The sequence below is a fragment of the Triturus cristatus genome, chromosome 8 (assembly GCF_964204655.1).
Source record: "Triturus cristatus chromosome 8, aTriCri1.1, whole genome shotgun sequence".
NCBI lineage: Eukaryota > Metazoa > Chordata > Amphibia > Caudata > Salamandridae > Triturus > Triturus cristatus.
In genome coordinates this window covers 1,411,127,509-1,411,143,104 of record NC_140591.1, presented here as the reverse complement: position 1 = coordinate 1,411,143,104, position 15,596 = coordinate 1,411,127,509, and the positions used below count along the sequence as shown (strand labels likewise).

Genomic DNA, 15,596 nt, shown 5'->3' with positions numbered 1-15,596 from the left:
CAGATAAACCAGCAGAAAGGAACTGTGATCTGCCACCCACAGCATGTACAAATGCCTATTATACTACCACTGTTTTGGAGTGTGTTAGTGTGGATGTAAAATGTGGCTTTGGTGCCATATTTGGTGTTTTATTTTATTTTGTTTATTGCATAGGTCACTTGTCAGCAGTATGTGGAAGCACTGGGTTCCTTTCACCTAATGTATATTTCAGCAAGTGCACCGCATTGATTTTACTCCACATAAGGTTTGTTGGAAGACTCCTTTGAGTGATGCATGTGGTCTTCTCATTATTGATTTTACAGATGGATGCACTCCTTTATATTGACAAGTGTGTGTCTTGTAATAAAGTGAAATGTTTCTTGACGTGCAGTGAGCAGGAGCATCTATTGAACTATTGGATGTTTCGTTTACAGGGATTAACGTTCTCCAATTGGGAATATTGAACTGTTCAACAAACGCATCTCATCAACATCAGAGAAGCGATATCAATACATAATGGAAAAAATCAGATTGACAGTCGTAAATGGATAAACGGTGGGCATGGTCAATAACAAGGATTTTTGGTTTACTTGGTTAAGTGACCTTTTATTGACTTCTCACAAGCCAAGAAAAAATATTTGATGGCAGCCTACTAGCGCCTTGCGATGCTGTCGCCTTTGATGGGGTGATATGTCAAATAGACCATTACATAAAAATTGTGACTTGTCTCAGGAAAATTGGAGGAAAAATGGAGACTGGTGCAGGGCTAGATATCAGGGGAATTGGTGTTACGCAGGCAGAGTTACGCACCCAACCAGGCACCAGCGGATCCATTATTACAGTGAATAAGAGCACGCGCTGGTGATTTCCCACATATTCCAAACATCGAAGCGTAGATGGATGAAGCATCTCAGCTGAATTGTTGCCCTGTAAGTGACAATGCCTTAATCGCGTCTGTGCAGCCATTCAATGTACCTGGAACTAAATCCATAACCTCATATGGATGGCCAAGAAGACTTAGATAATGAGCGTGATTTGTCTAGCTTGTCTTGCAAGAAAATGTAGATTGCATGTATGTACTATAAGAGCAGAAGTATGTTCTTGAATCGTAAAGGGTTCTGCATATAGGGATTAACCAGTTTAATATTGATTACAAACATTTTTGGTCTACCTCACTATAGGGGAAGGGAAGGCCTTCACAATCAGCAAGAGAAACAACCAATAGGACAAAAAACAACAGAGGGCGCAACAGGAGCAGCTACAATGATGGGCAGATATAGGAGGCAAGACCAGCAAGTGAGTCACGAAGAGAGGAGCCCTTTAGAGAACTATAGAAGACCAGAAGATTTGCATCCTTCCTGATACCCCCAGGGAAGGAGTTCTGGAGACTGGTTGTGAGGCTGGAGTGGTCATGATTTCTAGTATTTTGTTTTGGTTGGAAGAATGCTCGTTTCCAGTCTGGCATTGATCCACCAGAATTGGTAACTTTTGTGGCAAAATGAAGGCTTACATGAATTGCCTTGCAGGTGATACAAAGTTTTAAAAGTTACTGGAGCTTAAAGGTAGTCTGAGTTCTGTGAGGATTGGGGTTTTGTGATGTTGTTGCACTGTTCACCAGATGGGCTACTGCTGGAAGACTTGATTTGAGTGGTATCAGAAAGGGACATGTTACGTGAGCAAACACGGAATTGCCTCTGTGTATATTTTCTGTAGAGAGAGGCTGGTTGATAGTTCTGAAATGCTCCTCAGAATGTGCCACAATACACACAGGTCCACACAATGGTGCCTACTCAAAAGGGTGGACATAACCCCCTTTAAATCACAGTTTCTATCTACACCCACTTATTGGACTGGGGTTTTGCCGCTTTACCAGGCCCTGCATTTTCGGTACAGGTTATGGTCAAATGCTTCTAGTTAGAATGAGGACATTCAGTATGCCCAGACAAGCCACCTGCCACACCATTGAATGTCAATCAGTTTAAAAACATATTCCGAGAGCACCATAAGGGAAAAGAGAGGTATATACAAAGAACCGTGTGAGGAAAACATTGAACAGTTCAAATGATTTGACTTACTAGAAATAAAGATTGTTCAAAATGATATCTTCTACGAAAAAGCAAAAGAAACATTAAAACAAGCTCCTTGGCGACTACATCTAGGGTCACACCAATTCAGAGCGCAGGACAGGGTAACAAACAAGCAGGTGTAATAAGCAGTTACGGAGTCAACAACATTCAATTTTTTGCGTCAACTTAAGGGCCCACTGCACTAACTCAAGAGCCAGACTTGGGAATACTCAGCAGAAGAAGGTAGTCAAGATGGTGTTCAGAGGATGTGACTGAGGAAGATATCTCTGAATGGGGTCTTTGTCAATGAAGCAGTGGATGTTGGGTTGACACGTGTTGTATGGAGAAGCCCAGATTTTGGATCAGCAGGAACTCGAATTGTATATTTTTTTTGTTGCGCGGATATCAAATTTCTCCTTCAACAGGATCATCATCAGTCTTCATAAATATGTTTAAAATCATCACCTGCTATATGTACTACAGAAGGGAGTGTGTATATATTTCATGGCAGGGAACATAAACATGACCCAATAACACGGTATTTAGAGCAAGTGTACCAAGAAACTTGCCTCCACACATTTATCGCTACAGTGCGAAGGTCCGACTTAAGCTTGATACCACTTTACAGCAAAATTGACTTGAGAAAAACACTGATTTATTACCACTAATGGGAGAAGTTACATGGCCCACCCCAGGTGTCACCTCTTATGAGTCAAGACCCTTAAGCACACTCGATAATTGTAATAAATAGCATATTAAACTGTGCACATCTGTATATATAACATGTATGTATGACTGGTGTCTCTCACATCCTATGTTGCAAAGGCAAGCGATCTCACTTCCCTCCCCTTTTTAAGAGGCCGTGCTGTGCAGTAGCATAACGAAACTTGAGGGGACCTCCCTGCAAAGTGCATGGAAGCGGCCCCCCACGCTCCGGACCCAGTAAGGAGGACCTGCCTGTGCACAGTGCCAGAGGGGACCCATGGAGATCGGGGCTCTCCCGCACCATGGGAGCTGCGGGGACTATTGTTACGCCACGGTCCTACACCCTCAGTCTGGAATCTCTTCCTCCTCCCTCTTCATACCAAGAATACTCCTTTTGCTTAGCCTGGAAGTGCAGCTCATGGTTCTCTGCTCTCCTACTCCTGGGAAGGCCTAGCTCATGTTCTCCTCTCTGACTATAAATTATCACCTCACGTCTTTGTATTTAACACTGTCTGAAGCGGTGCAATCTGTAAAGTCTGCCTCCTGTTTACCGAGCGCCAAGACATGCACCATGCCCACCACCTCTGCTTCACATCAGTATCGGATTACCAAATAGGCGAAGTAGGCACCGGCCTGTGGACCCCACTCCTTTTTGGGGCCTGCCATAATGGATCAAAGTAATATTGATTTGATCTTGAAATAGAATTACAATCAAGCTTTCTTAAATTGTTTCTAAAAGATTGTAAAAAACTGAATTAACTCAAAGAATCAAAAACTTTACAATAAAGACTCCACTGAATAGGAAGTCTTGCAAAAGGTAGACTTCCAAAATATCCTGAAAGATTTCACCACAAACAAATTGAGGAAAGTGGATATTTAAAGTTTTGTTGGTTTATTAAGATTTTAAAAATTATATTTTGTTTAATAATATAAATAATTGTTACTGTTTAGTTCTGTGTAATAAAATTGGTTTATTGAAATTGTTGGTTGGTAAAATAAAAACATATTAGGAGATAACTTGCATAGGGGGGGCTCCCGAAATTTCGACTGCCTGTGGACCTCCAACGGGTTTAATCCGGCACTGCTTCACATTGCCTTTTCTTCATCCCTGCCTGCCACTCGTCCTACTGCCACTTACGGTTCCGCTCTTGCTTCAACCCTGGTAGACCCATGGCACTCCTTATTGAATCAAATATTGTCCGTTTATAAAGCCATGGACCCTTGTTTTTATTGCCACGTGACTCGCCTGACTGACTGCTGCACTGTTGACTAACACGTCAGAATGACAATCAGTATGATCACTACCTGACGACTCTCTCAGTCCCTCCTCAACATAAATCACGCTCAACTAACGTTGTTCAACCTACACCTATGCTCGCTTTGGGTCTTATTGTATTCTCAGTACTGTACCCAGGGCACAAGTCCTAAAAAAAGAAGTGGGGGGGGGAATAACCTAGTTAATCAGTATGCAAGTGGCATCACAGCGCATGACATCACGCCGTGTGACATCGCGGTGCGTGGGGCGTGTGACATCACAGGAAGTGGCTTCATAAGAAGTGACATCAGATCTTAAACCCTCACGTATATGTTTAGCAGGTGTATCATGAGTACATTAGAGCACATTTGAGTATACTTGCAAACCCTCCTGATTTAGGCAGAAGATTCACACTTTTGTAAGCTTCACATAAATCAATGATGCCTTTTGTCAGCGTAAAGCTTCCTCTACCCATAGTGCTTTAAAAGTAAAAATAGTGATATTTAAATTATTACAACACCTGTTCAGGGATAGTAAGCGCTATATAAATGCTAATTATTTTGTGCAAATACTGAGAAAGATCAACACATCTGACGTTCTTACAGTGCATGCATATCTCCTAAATAGAGCCTGGACAAAGTGAAAAGCTGCCTCTCTTAAGTGTGTGTGAAGTGCTAACAAAATGTGAGCCTTTGTTTCTCCTCTTCTGCATTTGCTTCTAGGTGTGAGGCTCCTGAGTGCTGTCAGCCAGGAGACTCGAACATAAGGAGGTCTGATAATGACCCCTCAGATTCGGCCTTTGTTATGGGTCCAGCAGGAGTCAGAAATGAGAGTCCCATCCCGTCTCTGCCTGCACGTTCTTACGGATCGAAAGCAGATAACAATGTGCAGGCGCTGCTGAAAGTGTCCCGGTGTTTGGAAAGTACACCAGGAGGAATTCAGCCTCTTTTTCAGTAGGGCCCAACTTCTTGGCAGGGTGGACGGCGTCCACCCTGTGAATAAAGTGGGTGGACACCGTCCACCCGCGTGTACCCTCGACTCGTGCCCTGGCTGTACCCATTTTTGCACTTAATTTGTAATGGCTCTATCCCTGCAGGCTACTTGCCTGCAATACCCTCATTACCTCTGCCTGCTGGGATAGATGCACACACCCACTGCAGATCTCGAAGCTGATTATACAGTGCTCTGAAACGGGCTTTGGGTGAACTTTGCGCTATATAAATCATTAAATTAATAGACAGACAGCCAGACAGCCAGCCAGACAGACAGACAGACAGACAGACAGAGAGAGAGAGAGAGAGAGAGAGAGAGAGAGAGAGATAATCCATCATGCTCTGGAACTCTTTCAAGATAGTAATTTAAACTCTGGCTTGCGTGTTTACTGTGGTGAATCTCCGACTAAAAGTGATATTTTGCATTGCATGTGCGTGGGCTTTTAGAAAACGGAGTGATGGCTGTCGTCATTCAGTCGCAAGGACCAATCATGAGATATTATCAGATATTTTGGAAAGCATGGCTTATTTGTGCTTTTGGGAGCATCCTTTGTGTTTTAATCCACGGTGACAATTGTACAATATGTAGAATTCGAATTTTAAAGACGTGTTTTTGTGACAATGTCTACCTTCCAGATAACGCACATTACACCTCCTAACTCCCCCGTGATATTAAAATGCCACTCATCGCGTGCAACATAATGTTTGCAGGCGCGGTTGCCATGGCAACACCAACAACATGCTCAAAGTCAACCAGGAGTCGCTTTCCAGGTCTCGTGCTCCAAGTGATATTTTATTTATTTGGGAGGGGGCAATCCATTGTTGTGCTGGATGCCGCAGATCGGGGTTCCTCTCTAAGGCAGGGTCCAGTCAGAGGGGACTCCCATAATACCTCTGCCTTGGGTGCAGTTCGGGGGTCTCTGGTGAGGTTTAATCTGTGTTTTTATAAACTGGTGCTAGAGTCCATTCAAAGCGCTCTTTCCCCTGCCTAACTAAGGGCCCACACTGGGGACCAACCACCGGCCGTGCCCTGCTCGCGCGCTCACTCAGCATTCACCAACATGGCGCTGCTCGTTTCACCTCACATGTTCGCGGACATTCTGACAGCCTTTGCTGGGAAACTGCCGGTGCATGTGAGCGAAATGCTAAATTAGGGCGCCTTTTCCTCAGATACAAAGCTCTGCATGTGAAGCAACATTGGTATGAATTTAAAGCAGTGGTCTTCAAGTTTACCCCCTCCCCCTCATGTGAAAATATGTTTTTAAAATCATTCTAGAAAATGGTCTAACAATATTTTTAAACATTAAAGTTACATTCCGTTATTTCCTTTAAAAATGCAGTCAAATTTATGATTGCCAACATGCTATGGGCAGCCTGGTCTTACTAAAGAGCAAAGCTATCCACAATGTGAATCTTTCTCCGAAAGGAGGGGGTGGAGAGTTAAGGATTATTTGGACCCCCCACTTCTTGACACCTACCAGCAGCCAGGCTATGAGTGACAAAACATGTTAGTGATGCCACATTACAAAGTGGCCTATTTCAGCCCTATTTTTTTTTAGTAACATTGATCGCAAGGGGATAATGTATCATCTTTTCCAGTGCTTGGCGCCCCCCTTTGGATCAATTAAGCCCCCACCTCATCCCAGGTAGGAACTCACCCGTTTTGAAAACCTCTTATTTAAAGGAACAGGCGTACGGTGTGCCTGCAGTGAGTGAAATGTTTCTGGGACATAACGGGATGCGTGAAGTGATTTCACGCTCGTGCCACCCCTCCAGAAAGAACGCGCGGGTCCACCGTGCGGCGGGCTGAGGCAAGTGCTCTGCGATGTTCTCAGGAAATGTACTGGGTCTTTGTCACGCATCTCTGCAGTGAGGTAATAAAGGGATGCACCCCCGCATATGTCCCCCCTCCACCACGACTCCCCTCTCCATGTCGCACAGAGACGCCTCAAGGCAGGTTACACTCCACCTTTAGCCGGCCTCTCTCTGGAGACCAGGCCTACTTCAGTGTCGGTGGCGGCGCGCGGGAAGGCGTCTGGCAGCTTCCCCCAGTCACCTCGCCGTGATTCCTTGAATACTCCCAGCGCGTCAGGCAAGCCTGTGTCTGAAATAACCACATCAGCCGGTAATCAAATTCACGGGGGGAGGAGGGGAGCTGGCACCTGCTCTCCTCGGGTGGGGGCTGAGACCTCCTGTCAAGGTCTAGTTTAACATCGAGGAATAGAACGAGGGGTGGGCGACCCCTGCATCTCTGAATGCAAATGTGAGGCTTGATTGCAGATCTACACCTTGATAACAGCACAGGGCCGTTGTAGAATTATCGGTAAACACGACCCTTTATGCAATGGATCTAGCCAGGAACAGTGCTTGCTCGTTTGGTGAGGGGGGTGTAATTTAATCACGAGCGTGGTCCGTGGTCGCTGACAATTTATGACGTTCCATTTCTAATTCTGACGTATGCATTTGCTGTGTAAAATAGCATCGCCTAAAACAAAGAAAGTTAAGCAGACTTATAAGGCGCCTCAAACATTATTTTTAAAAAGCGAGCAATGAGATACACGTTCTCGGATTAAGCAGATCTACTCGTCAGCAGTCTACTGCAGTGCTGACAACAAACTCTGCTTTGTGATGTTTTACACACAGCGCTCTTACCACAGCAGGTGCGTGAGCACCTTTGCGTGTGCACCTTTAGTAAAGGCGATGGGCGCCGTGCTGTGTCTAGTGGTTACACGGGTGTGTGTAAGCCAATCAAAGGACCATTCGTGTCCCCACTTCCTCGCGACAACACCTCACTATCTTCTGAACCCGTCAGTCTTTGTTTGTTGAAAGTGGATATTTTCTGGAGGATGAACAAGTCCCCACACGATTCAATGGCATTGATCCGTCAACTGCTCTTCGCGCTTTTTGTTAGTGATGCGCAATTATGAAAATAGTGTCAAGAAGTGAAGCGCCTTCAGTTTGCGCACTACGTCTTCGAGGCTCACGTGTCACAGTGCGAAGGATGAATGTGGGGGAGTTTGAGACTTGTGTGGTGCATTCTAAGAGAAACTGAAGGCATTCTATGGTGTATTTTAGTGCAATCGGTCGTGGTAACACTATTGTGCACGAGTTTCCAGGCTGTTGCTAGACAATCATCACTGTCTCTCAATACGCTCATGGGGCGTCGCAGAGTCCCCTTAAATGGCGTCACAATTACACCTATCCTTCAGCAGCCCCGAAATTGAGATACCTCTCGATAAAACCCCTTATTATACTTTGAAGAGTCACTTCGTTCACTGCGACTCGTACCAACGCCTTTGCGATCACCCTGCATGTGACCCCCGCCGCCATGAGCCCCGCGCGACCAGATCACCTTGCGGACTGTTCCGCTCTAGACATTTGACGTAGTGTGTGACTCGGGTCAGCCTGAGCACTTCAGCACTGACACCGTCACCCTGGGCACCGCGCGCACAGTGGTCCCCGGCCACACTGCCCTTTGAGCCCCTGTGATACTGAGCACCTCAAGACCTGTACACGCCGGTCACACTGAGCACCTCAGCCCTGTAAACGCCGGTCACACTGAGCACCACACGCACCCTCACCTCACGCTCCCTGACCACCTTACGCTCCGTGACCCTAGCAGTTCCTGGCACTTCGGGCACCATGAGCCCCGCGAGGGAGGCATGCGCCGCTTCCCGGGCCGGTCAGGGCTGGAGCGCCTGCGGCGGTGTCGTCCTTCCGGAGCTGTCCACGGTGCTGAAGAGCACGTCTCCGCTATCCAACCATACCATGCACTATACAGAACACGTGCACTAGTGCAACCAGCACACACATGCACTTTCACTGTCCACACACAGGGCGAGCGCGATCTGGTTCATATGTCTAAACCCAGGACAGGCCATCACAAGTCCAAACATACGCCGTGTCTCGCACGTCCTTCGCGTTAAAGCACATTGTTAGCAGCACGTGTGGCTCTAACCAGTTCTTGCACCCAGTTAATTCCAGGCTCCACTTGTCTGTTCTACGGCCCCGTGAAAACAACACAGGCGACCTCACCTGCCAGCCACAGAGACCGCCCGGCCCAGAGCACCTTGAAGCACCCCGAGGGGCATAGCAAGCACCAGGCTAGGACAAGTGGCCCCTGCAGCCGACCCTGAAACAGCATGCAGTGCCTGTAAAGACACGGCGCGGGGACGGGCGCATGTTTCCACGGCTCCGGCTCCACCGTGCAGTGTTATTTACTGTAGGACACATCCCGCTTATCTCAGGGCTAAACACACATGTCTGACAACAGGAACTCCGTCCACAAAGAAGGTGCAGGGAGAGAGCAGGCGCCTGCAGACGTTTCTGCTATGAATAGGGGATGCTGTGCACATACCTGCGGAGATGAGAGTGCAGTCACGGGTGTGCAGCAGTGCCATCAATCCGCGCCCGCATCCTGTACGAGATGGAATAAGCCGCCACCGGCACAGGCGGACGGTGGGTACCGGTGCTCTGCGACGCGTACTCTCCCGGCAAGCGCAGGCGACCCGAGGGAGCCCCGTTATCTGTACATCCTTCACACCCAGCAAGGTTTCAGGTGACTCTACGCCGCCCCTGGGGTTCTCTCCTGCTCCGGTGTCTCTGTTCCAGGTCTCTGCTACTCCCGATGCACTCCACTGCCTCAGAGGCTGTCTCCTGCTCCCGAGCCTCCCTACTGCTGAGCGGGATCTCTGCTGCCTGTGGGAGGGAGGGGTCTGATTCAGCTCTCTAATGTGTCAGGGGCTCTCTGTGCCCCGCAGGCGGTTCTGCTGGTCCAGGATGGGGGATGTTTTACCAGGGGCTGCACTCAAGGTTTGTTCTGGGGAGCACTCTAGCTCCAGTGGCTGTTTTCCGTGCCCCGTCCTCCTTCGGAGGTATTCACTCCTGGACTGTGCTGCCCCGGAACCTCTCAGCAGCCTCGGGGCTATATTCAGCAAAGCTCACGCCCGAGGGAGGCTCCCCGCGAGGCTTTGATACTTTCGAGGTGTACGGGTGACAGCGACGAAGAATTGTGCTGCTCCTGGGACTGTTCCCAGGCCACCTGATGCATCCGGTCTCTACGTCGCCTTTTTACTTCTCCAGATCCCCCGGACTGCACCTCTAGGCTGCACTCGGGGCCGTCTGTTGCACTTCTCTGCTGCGCCGGGTCCCCTCTGTTCCACTCTGTGCTGCACCCGTAGGTTCAATGCTGCGCCGGGCCACCCTTGTTCCACTCACTGCTGCGAACGTGGGTTCCCCTATGTATCTCTAAGCGCTCCCTGCTCTTTATTCTGGCCCTCTCTGTTCCACATTGTGCTGCGCCCCGTGGTTCTCTGCTGCGCCGGGTCCTCTCTGTTTCACTCTGTGCTGCACCCGAGGGTTCTCTGCAGCGCCGGGTCCCCCCTTGTCCTCTCTGTGCTGCGCCCGGGGGTTCTCAGTTGCGATGGGTTCTCTGTCCTGCGCCCGAGGTTCTCTGCCGCGCCGGGTTCTCTATGTTGCACCCGAGGGTTCTCTGCAGCGTCTGGTCCCCCCCTTGTCCACTCTGTGCTGCGCCCGGGGGTTCTCAGCTGCGATGAGTTCTCTGTGTTGCGCCCGGGGGGTTCTCAGCTGCGACGGGACTTCTCTGTGCTGCGCACGGTGGTTCACACATATGTATCCCTAAGCTGCTCCTTATGCTGCGACAGGTCCTCTCGTTTTCTACTCAGTGCTGCGCCCTGGGTTCTTTGCTGCGCAGGGCTCTTTCTCTCCCACTCTGTGCTGTGCCCGTTTCTCTCTGTTCCACACTCTGCTGCGCCGGGTCCTCTCTGTGCTGCGTGCCTCTATGTATTTCTATAGCCGCTCCCTGCTCATTATACTGCACCTCTCTGCTGCGCCAGGTCCCCTTCGTTCCACTCTGTGCTGCGCCCGAGGATTCTCGTCTGAGCAGGTTCCACTCTGTGCTGCGCGCGGGGTTCTCTGCTCAGCAGAGTCCTCTTGGTGCTACGCCTGGTGGTTCGCTCCTGCGCCGGGTTCTCTTGTGCTGCGCCCGGGGGTTCTTTGCTGCGCCGGGTTCTCTCTGTCCCACTCACTCTGTGCTGCGCCCGCGGGTTCTCTGCTGCCCTTGAAGGCTGCCACTTGCTTCCGACGTCTGCTGCTCCAGGGGCTGCCAGCGGCACCCGGTTCTCTTTTCTACGGGCTTCTCCAGCTGTGCCAGAGGTTACACGCGGCTCCACAGCCGCCCTGCTGCACCTGTCGTTTCTTGTTGCCCCTGGAGTTCTCTATTCTCCCAGGGCCACTGCTTCGTCAGAGGGTCTATGCTCTTTTAAAAGTTTCCTGCTGTTCCAGCAGGCTGCCCGGTGCTTCAGCACTTCTCACCCATGCCATGGGTTCCCTGCCCGCTCTACAGGCCTCCTGTTGCGCCCGGTAATTTTCCCGTTGCCCCTGGAGTTCTTTACCATTCCAGGACTCACTGCTCTAGAACATCTCACCTGTGCCGCGGGTTCTCCGCTTCTCTACATGCTCCCCGCTGCATCCTCTGATCCAGAGTCTCCCAGCTCTCCCGGCGTCCTCTGCGGTGCCAGGGGTTATCCGCGACTCTGGAGGCGTCCTCGGGACCTGGTCTCTGTTGCCCCTGCAGTCCTCTGATCTCCCAGGATTCCCCGCTGCTCCAGAGTTCTCTGCTGCACCTAGGGTTCCCCGTTTATACGGTCGCTTGCAGCCGGGACGGCTTATCTGCGGCTCCGCAGCCGGCTGCACCTATTGTTGCGTGCTGCCCCTGGAGTTCTCTCCTGTTCCAGGGCCCACTGCTGCTCCGGCGGTGGTCGGCTCTTTCAGGAGTGTTGTGCTTCTCCAGAAGCTCTTGGCTGTTCCAGGGGTGCTCTACTGCGCCGGAGCTATGCTGCCTGCGCCTCCAAGGCCTTCCCTTCCCAGATAGCTGCGCCTCGCCGCTTCCAGCCAGCCCCCTCACACCGCTCTCCTTCCTTTGCACGGCTCGCCAATGATCTCTTGATAAGCGAGGCCTGATTGCCACAGCCGGTTCCCAGGCGCCCCGGCCACCTCAGATGACAAGAGAGATCGCTCCGGTGGTGCCCAGCAATCTCCGCTCCTCGCGCCGCTGGCACGACGCAGCCCGTCCGCCTCCACGCGCAAGGCCATTAAGTTCTGACGCGAGTGTCTGCTTTCTGGTGTTTTCATTTATATTTCACGCCATAACTCGTGAGGTTCATTATCCGGGTCCGTTCTGCCTTGAAAGAAGGTCTCATAAGGCAACACACGACCCCGGACTGGGCGCACCGTGACCTCACCGCATATGTACAGCGAGTGCAAGGAACCCACGCGCCTTAACAGCACAGCTTCGCACCGCTGGACTTCAGCAGCTATATCGAATGGCCATTTTTTCTAATTTCCATACATTGCTGATTACCAATAACTGCAGTTTTGGCTTTGCTAAGCGCTATATTAATAGGATCTACCCTCATTAAACAGCCTCAACCGCAGGTCACTTAAATATCAGCTTCTAGCCCTGAACTGGACTGGGCACCCGACCCCTACTTACTTGCTGTGCGCGCGCCTTCGCCATGAAGGCGGCTGCATTTCTGAATCCTTAGTGCGTTTACCCACTGGCTTCCGTCACTCAAGTTTCTGCGCCCTCTGTAGACTGCGCGGCCCTCCACATGCCAGGACGGATGCCCTCCGGTGGGGGAATCCGTAGCACTGACAATGGGCCAAGCTTTCCTCGGAACCTTTTTGTGCCACCAAGTGGTTCGTCTCCCTTAGGATACACGATATTACGGGCGTTACCAAGATGCTCGTTTCACCAGGCAGGCAGTTGAGTTGAACCACCCACCCACCCTGATTTAAAAAATAACCAAACAGGCACTTATAAATAAATCTGTACACCGAATGGCTCCATAACACTACAATTTCTGAAAGCAATGACTCCTGGTAAAAAGACAGCCTTCATTTTTCGCAGTTTCCTTTTCTTTTCTTATAAAATCCACATGAGCCATTTATTTGCTATTACTGTAAATAAATTATATATATATATATATATTCACTGAAAAAAACATAGGTTTCAGGGGCGTTATAGTTAGCTGGACATTTCCTTCGTACAAAACCCTAGAAATTCCCCTGTTATAGTTAGTTCAGCTAACTATAACTCGCGCCCCCGCAATGCACTGCTGATGACGTCACATATTACATCACTCATGACATGGTCAGTGGCATCACTGATGACATCGCAAATGACATCACGGATGACATCACTGATGACGTCATCCATGTGATAAATTAGTGCATCTTCTCACACCCTAATATAACCTTTGATACACCGACTCAAAATTTCAGATTTCCATTCTCAAAACCATAGATACTCCACTACCAATAACTACATACACACTCATTGACTCTTAGGTCTACACACACCTCCACTTACTCACCTGTAGAGTCACTCATGCTTACAGTCACTCAGTACAGGACTATCATATGCATTTATATACCTATATAGACACTCAGACACCACCAATCATCCATAGACATACTCACACACCTAGTCAGTCATGGAAATAATTAATCACACTCCCATTTACTCACCTATGCAGTTATACGCACACAAGTTCACTTACTCATAAAAATAGTACCACATTCTTACGCTCTTATACAATCACTGATACAAAGACACACTCATCCATACAGCCACTCTCACAATCACACACTCTCACATATACCCACTTATATACTCTTACACACATATATACTGCCTTTCACATATGTAGTTACTCACACATGTACCACTGAGATATACATTCAATCACTAACACACCTATACATACACTCACCCAACCATACAGTCCATCACAGATACACTCTTAAAAACATGCACCCACTGACTCACCCACTCACACATCTAGTCACAGAGTCACACACACCCTACCCACACAAACACTCAGGCACCCATACAGATACTCAGACAACCAATCAATAACCCATATAGACACTCATATAGCTATTCAAAAAACCATGCAGCCACTTATACACCAACACACAGACACATACAGATATTCACACAGTTTAGTCACTAGTCTGCAGTAAGATACATTTAATGACTCACTTATAGAGTCAGTTAAGCACCTAGAAAATCATCCATTCACACACTTGTACACCCACTTATTTTTCAACAGGCCTTTCCCTATATATATTAAACATAATAAAAATGTTCAGAAACACATACTCAATGGATGATGTCATCAGTGATGTCATCAGTGATGTCATTTGAGATGTCATCAGTGATGTCATCAGTGATGTCACTGACCATGTCATGAGTGATGTAATATGTGACGTCATCAGCAGTGCATTGCGGGGGCGCGAGTTATAGTTAGCTGAACTAACTATAACAGGGGAATTTCTAGGGTTTTGTACGAGGGAAATGTCCAGCTAACTATAACGCCCCTGAAACCTATGGTTTTTTCAGTGAATTTATAAGCTTTTTTAAATGCCAATTCCTAACTATAACGCCCCTGAAACCTTTGTTTTTTTCAGTAAATTTCAAAGGTTTTTTAAATGCCAATTCCTAACTATAACATGCATGAAACCTATGTTTTTTTCAGTGAATTTCAAAGGTTTTTTAAATGCTAATTCCTATCTATAACTTATCTCTGAAGATATCATGAAAAGCATTCTTTTTTAAAAGTAGGGTGCACATTAGTTTTGTGGAAAAGCATCTTTGTGATTGGTTAAGAAGAAGCAGTTTCAACGTGGAGTACATATCATAGGATAAAATTTGCTCAGCTCAACCACACCTGCTACTTGCATTTGGAAGGCACTGTTCGAACTTAAAACAATCGTCAACTTTTAACCTGCATGTGTCGTTAAATGTTCAAGAAAATGTTACAAAAAAATATCATAAAGTTTTAAAAAATGGATGAACTTTTAACCTGCACGTATTGTAGAATGTTCTAGAAAGTGTGTTGATAGAATACGTTGCACTTCTGACTTCTATGTGTTGTTGAATATTAAAAAAAACGGTTCATATGGAAAATTAAAAAGAAACCAATAGAGAAGTTTTGAAACCTAAAAGAATCAAGGAACTATTCTAATTTATTCTTTACATGTATTTATGTGTGCAGCAACAAAATTATAGACACAACAGCCCTAGGAAGAGGAAGAAGCAGGGAGTGGGGGGAGGGTGGGAGATGGGCAGAATGGCACACATGCACAATTAAGTACAACACACATATAGACTAACAATGGCCAAAATGAAACACACCAACAAGGAGCACAAGTCACACAACCTACCAACATCACACCACTGAACGAGCATAGAAGTGAAAACCACGCTGCATTCATACAGGATGTGTACAAAGGCCAGTCGTTGGTGTTGTGGGATGTCTGCGACCGTGGTCATCATGGATGAGATGCCCAGCATGTGGCACATGGTCGAGTTCACTGTGTGTTATGTTGCCAAACGGCTGCTCCTCCCTCCCACAAGCCCCCACACTTTTGTACAGTGAGCTGTTGTATCTCGTGCACTCGTACGGCACGCCATTGTAATGCCTATTTGCGCATGTCCTGCTACAATCCAACAACAACATCACAGTGCCGTTTGGAGGTGGTGCATGCCACTTTACAACATCGACTGCTGCG

The 15,596-nt window shown here is 48.1% G+C and overlaps 1 protein-coding gene across 3 annotated transcripts in view; it reads right to left on the bottom strand.

Annotated features, from left to right (window-relative positions):
* The window catches only part of GRM5 (glutamate metabotropic receptor 5), a 967,034-nt gene extending 956,322 nt beyond the window's left edge, over window positions 1-10,712 (bottom strand). For all 3 annotated transcript variants that reach the window (XM_085623142.1, XM_085623143.1, XM_085623144.1), the window contains exon 1: window positions 9,355-10,712. The gene's annotated coding sequence lies outside the window, so the exon portion shown is untranslated. The remainder of the gene's footprint in view (window positions 1-9,354) is intronic.
* Window positions 10,713-15,596: the final 4,884 nt, after the last annotated feature.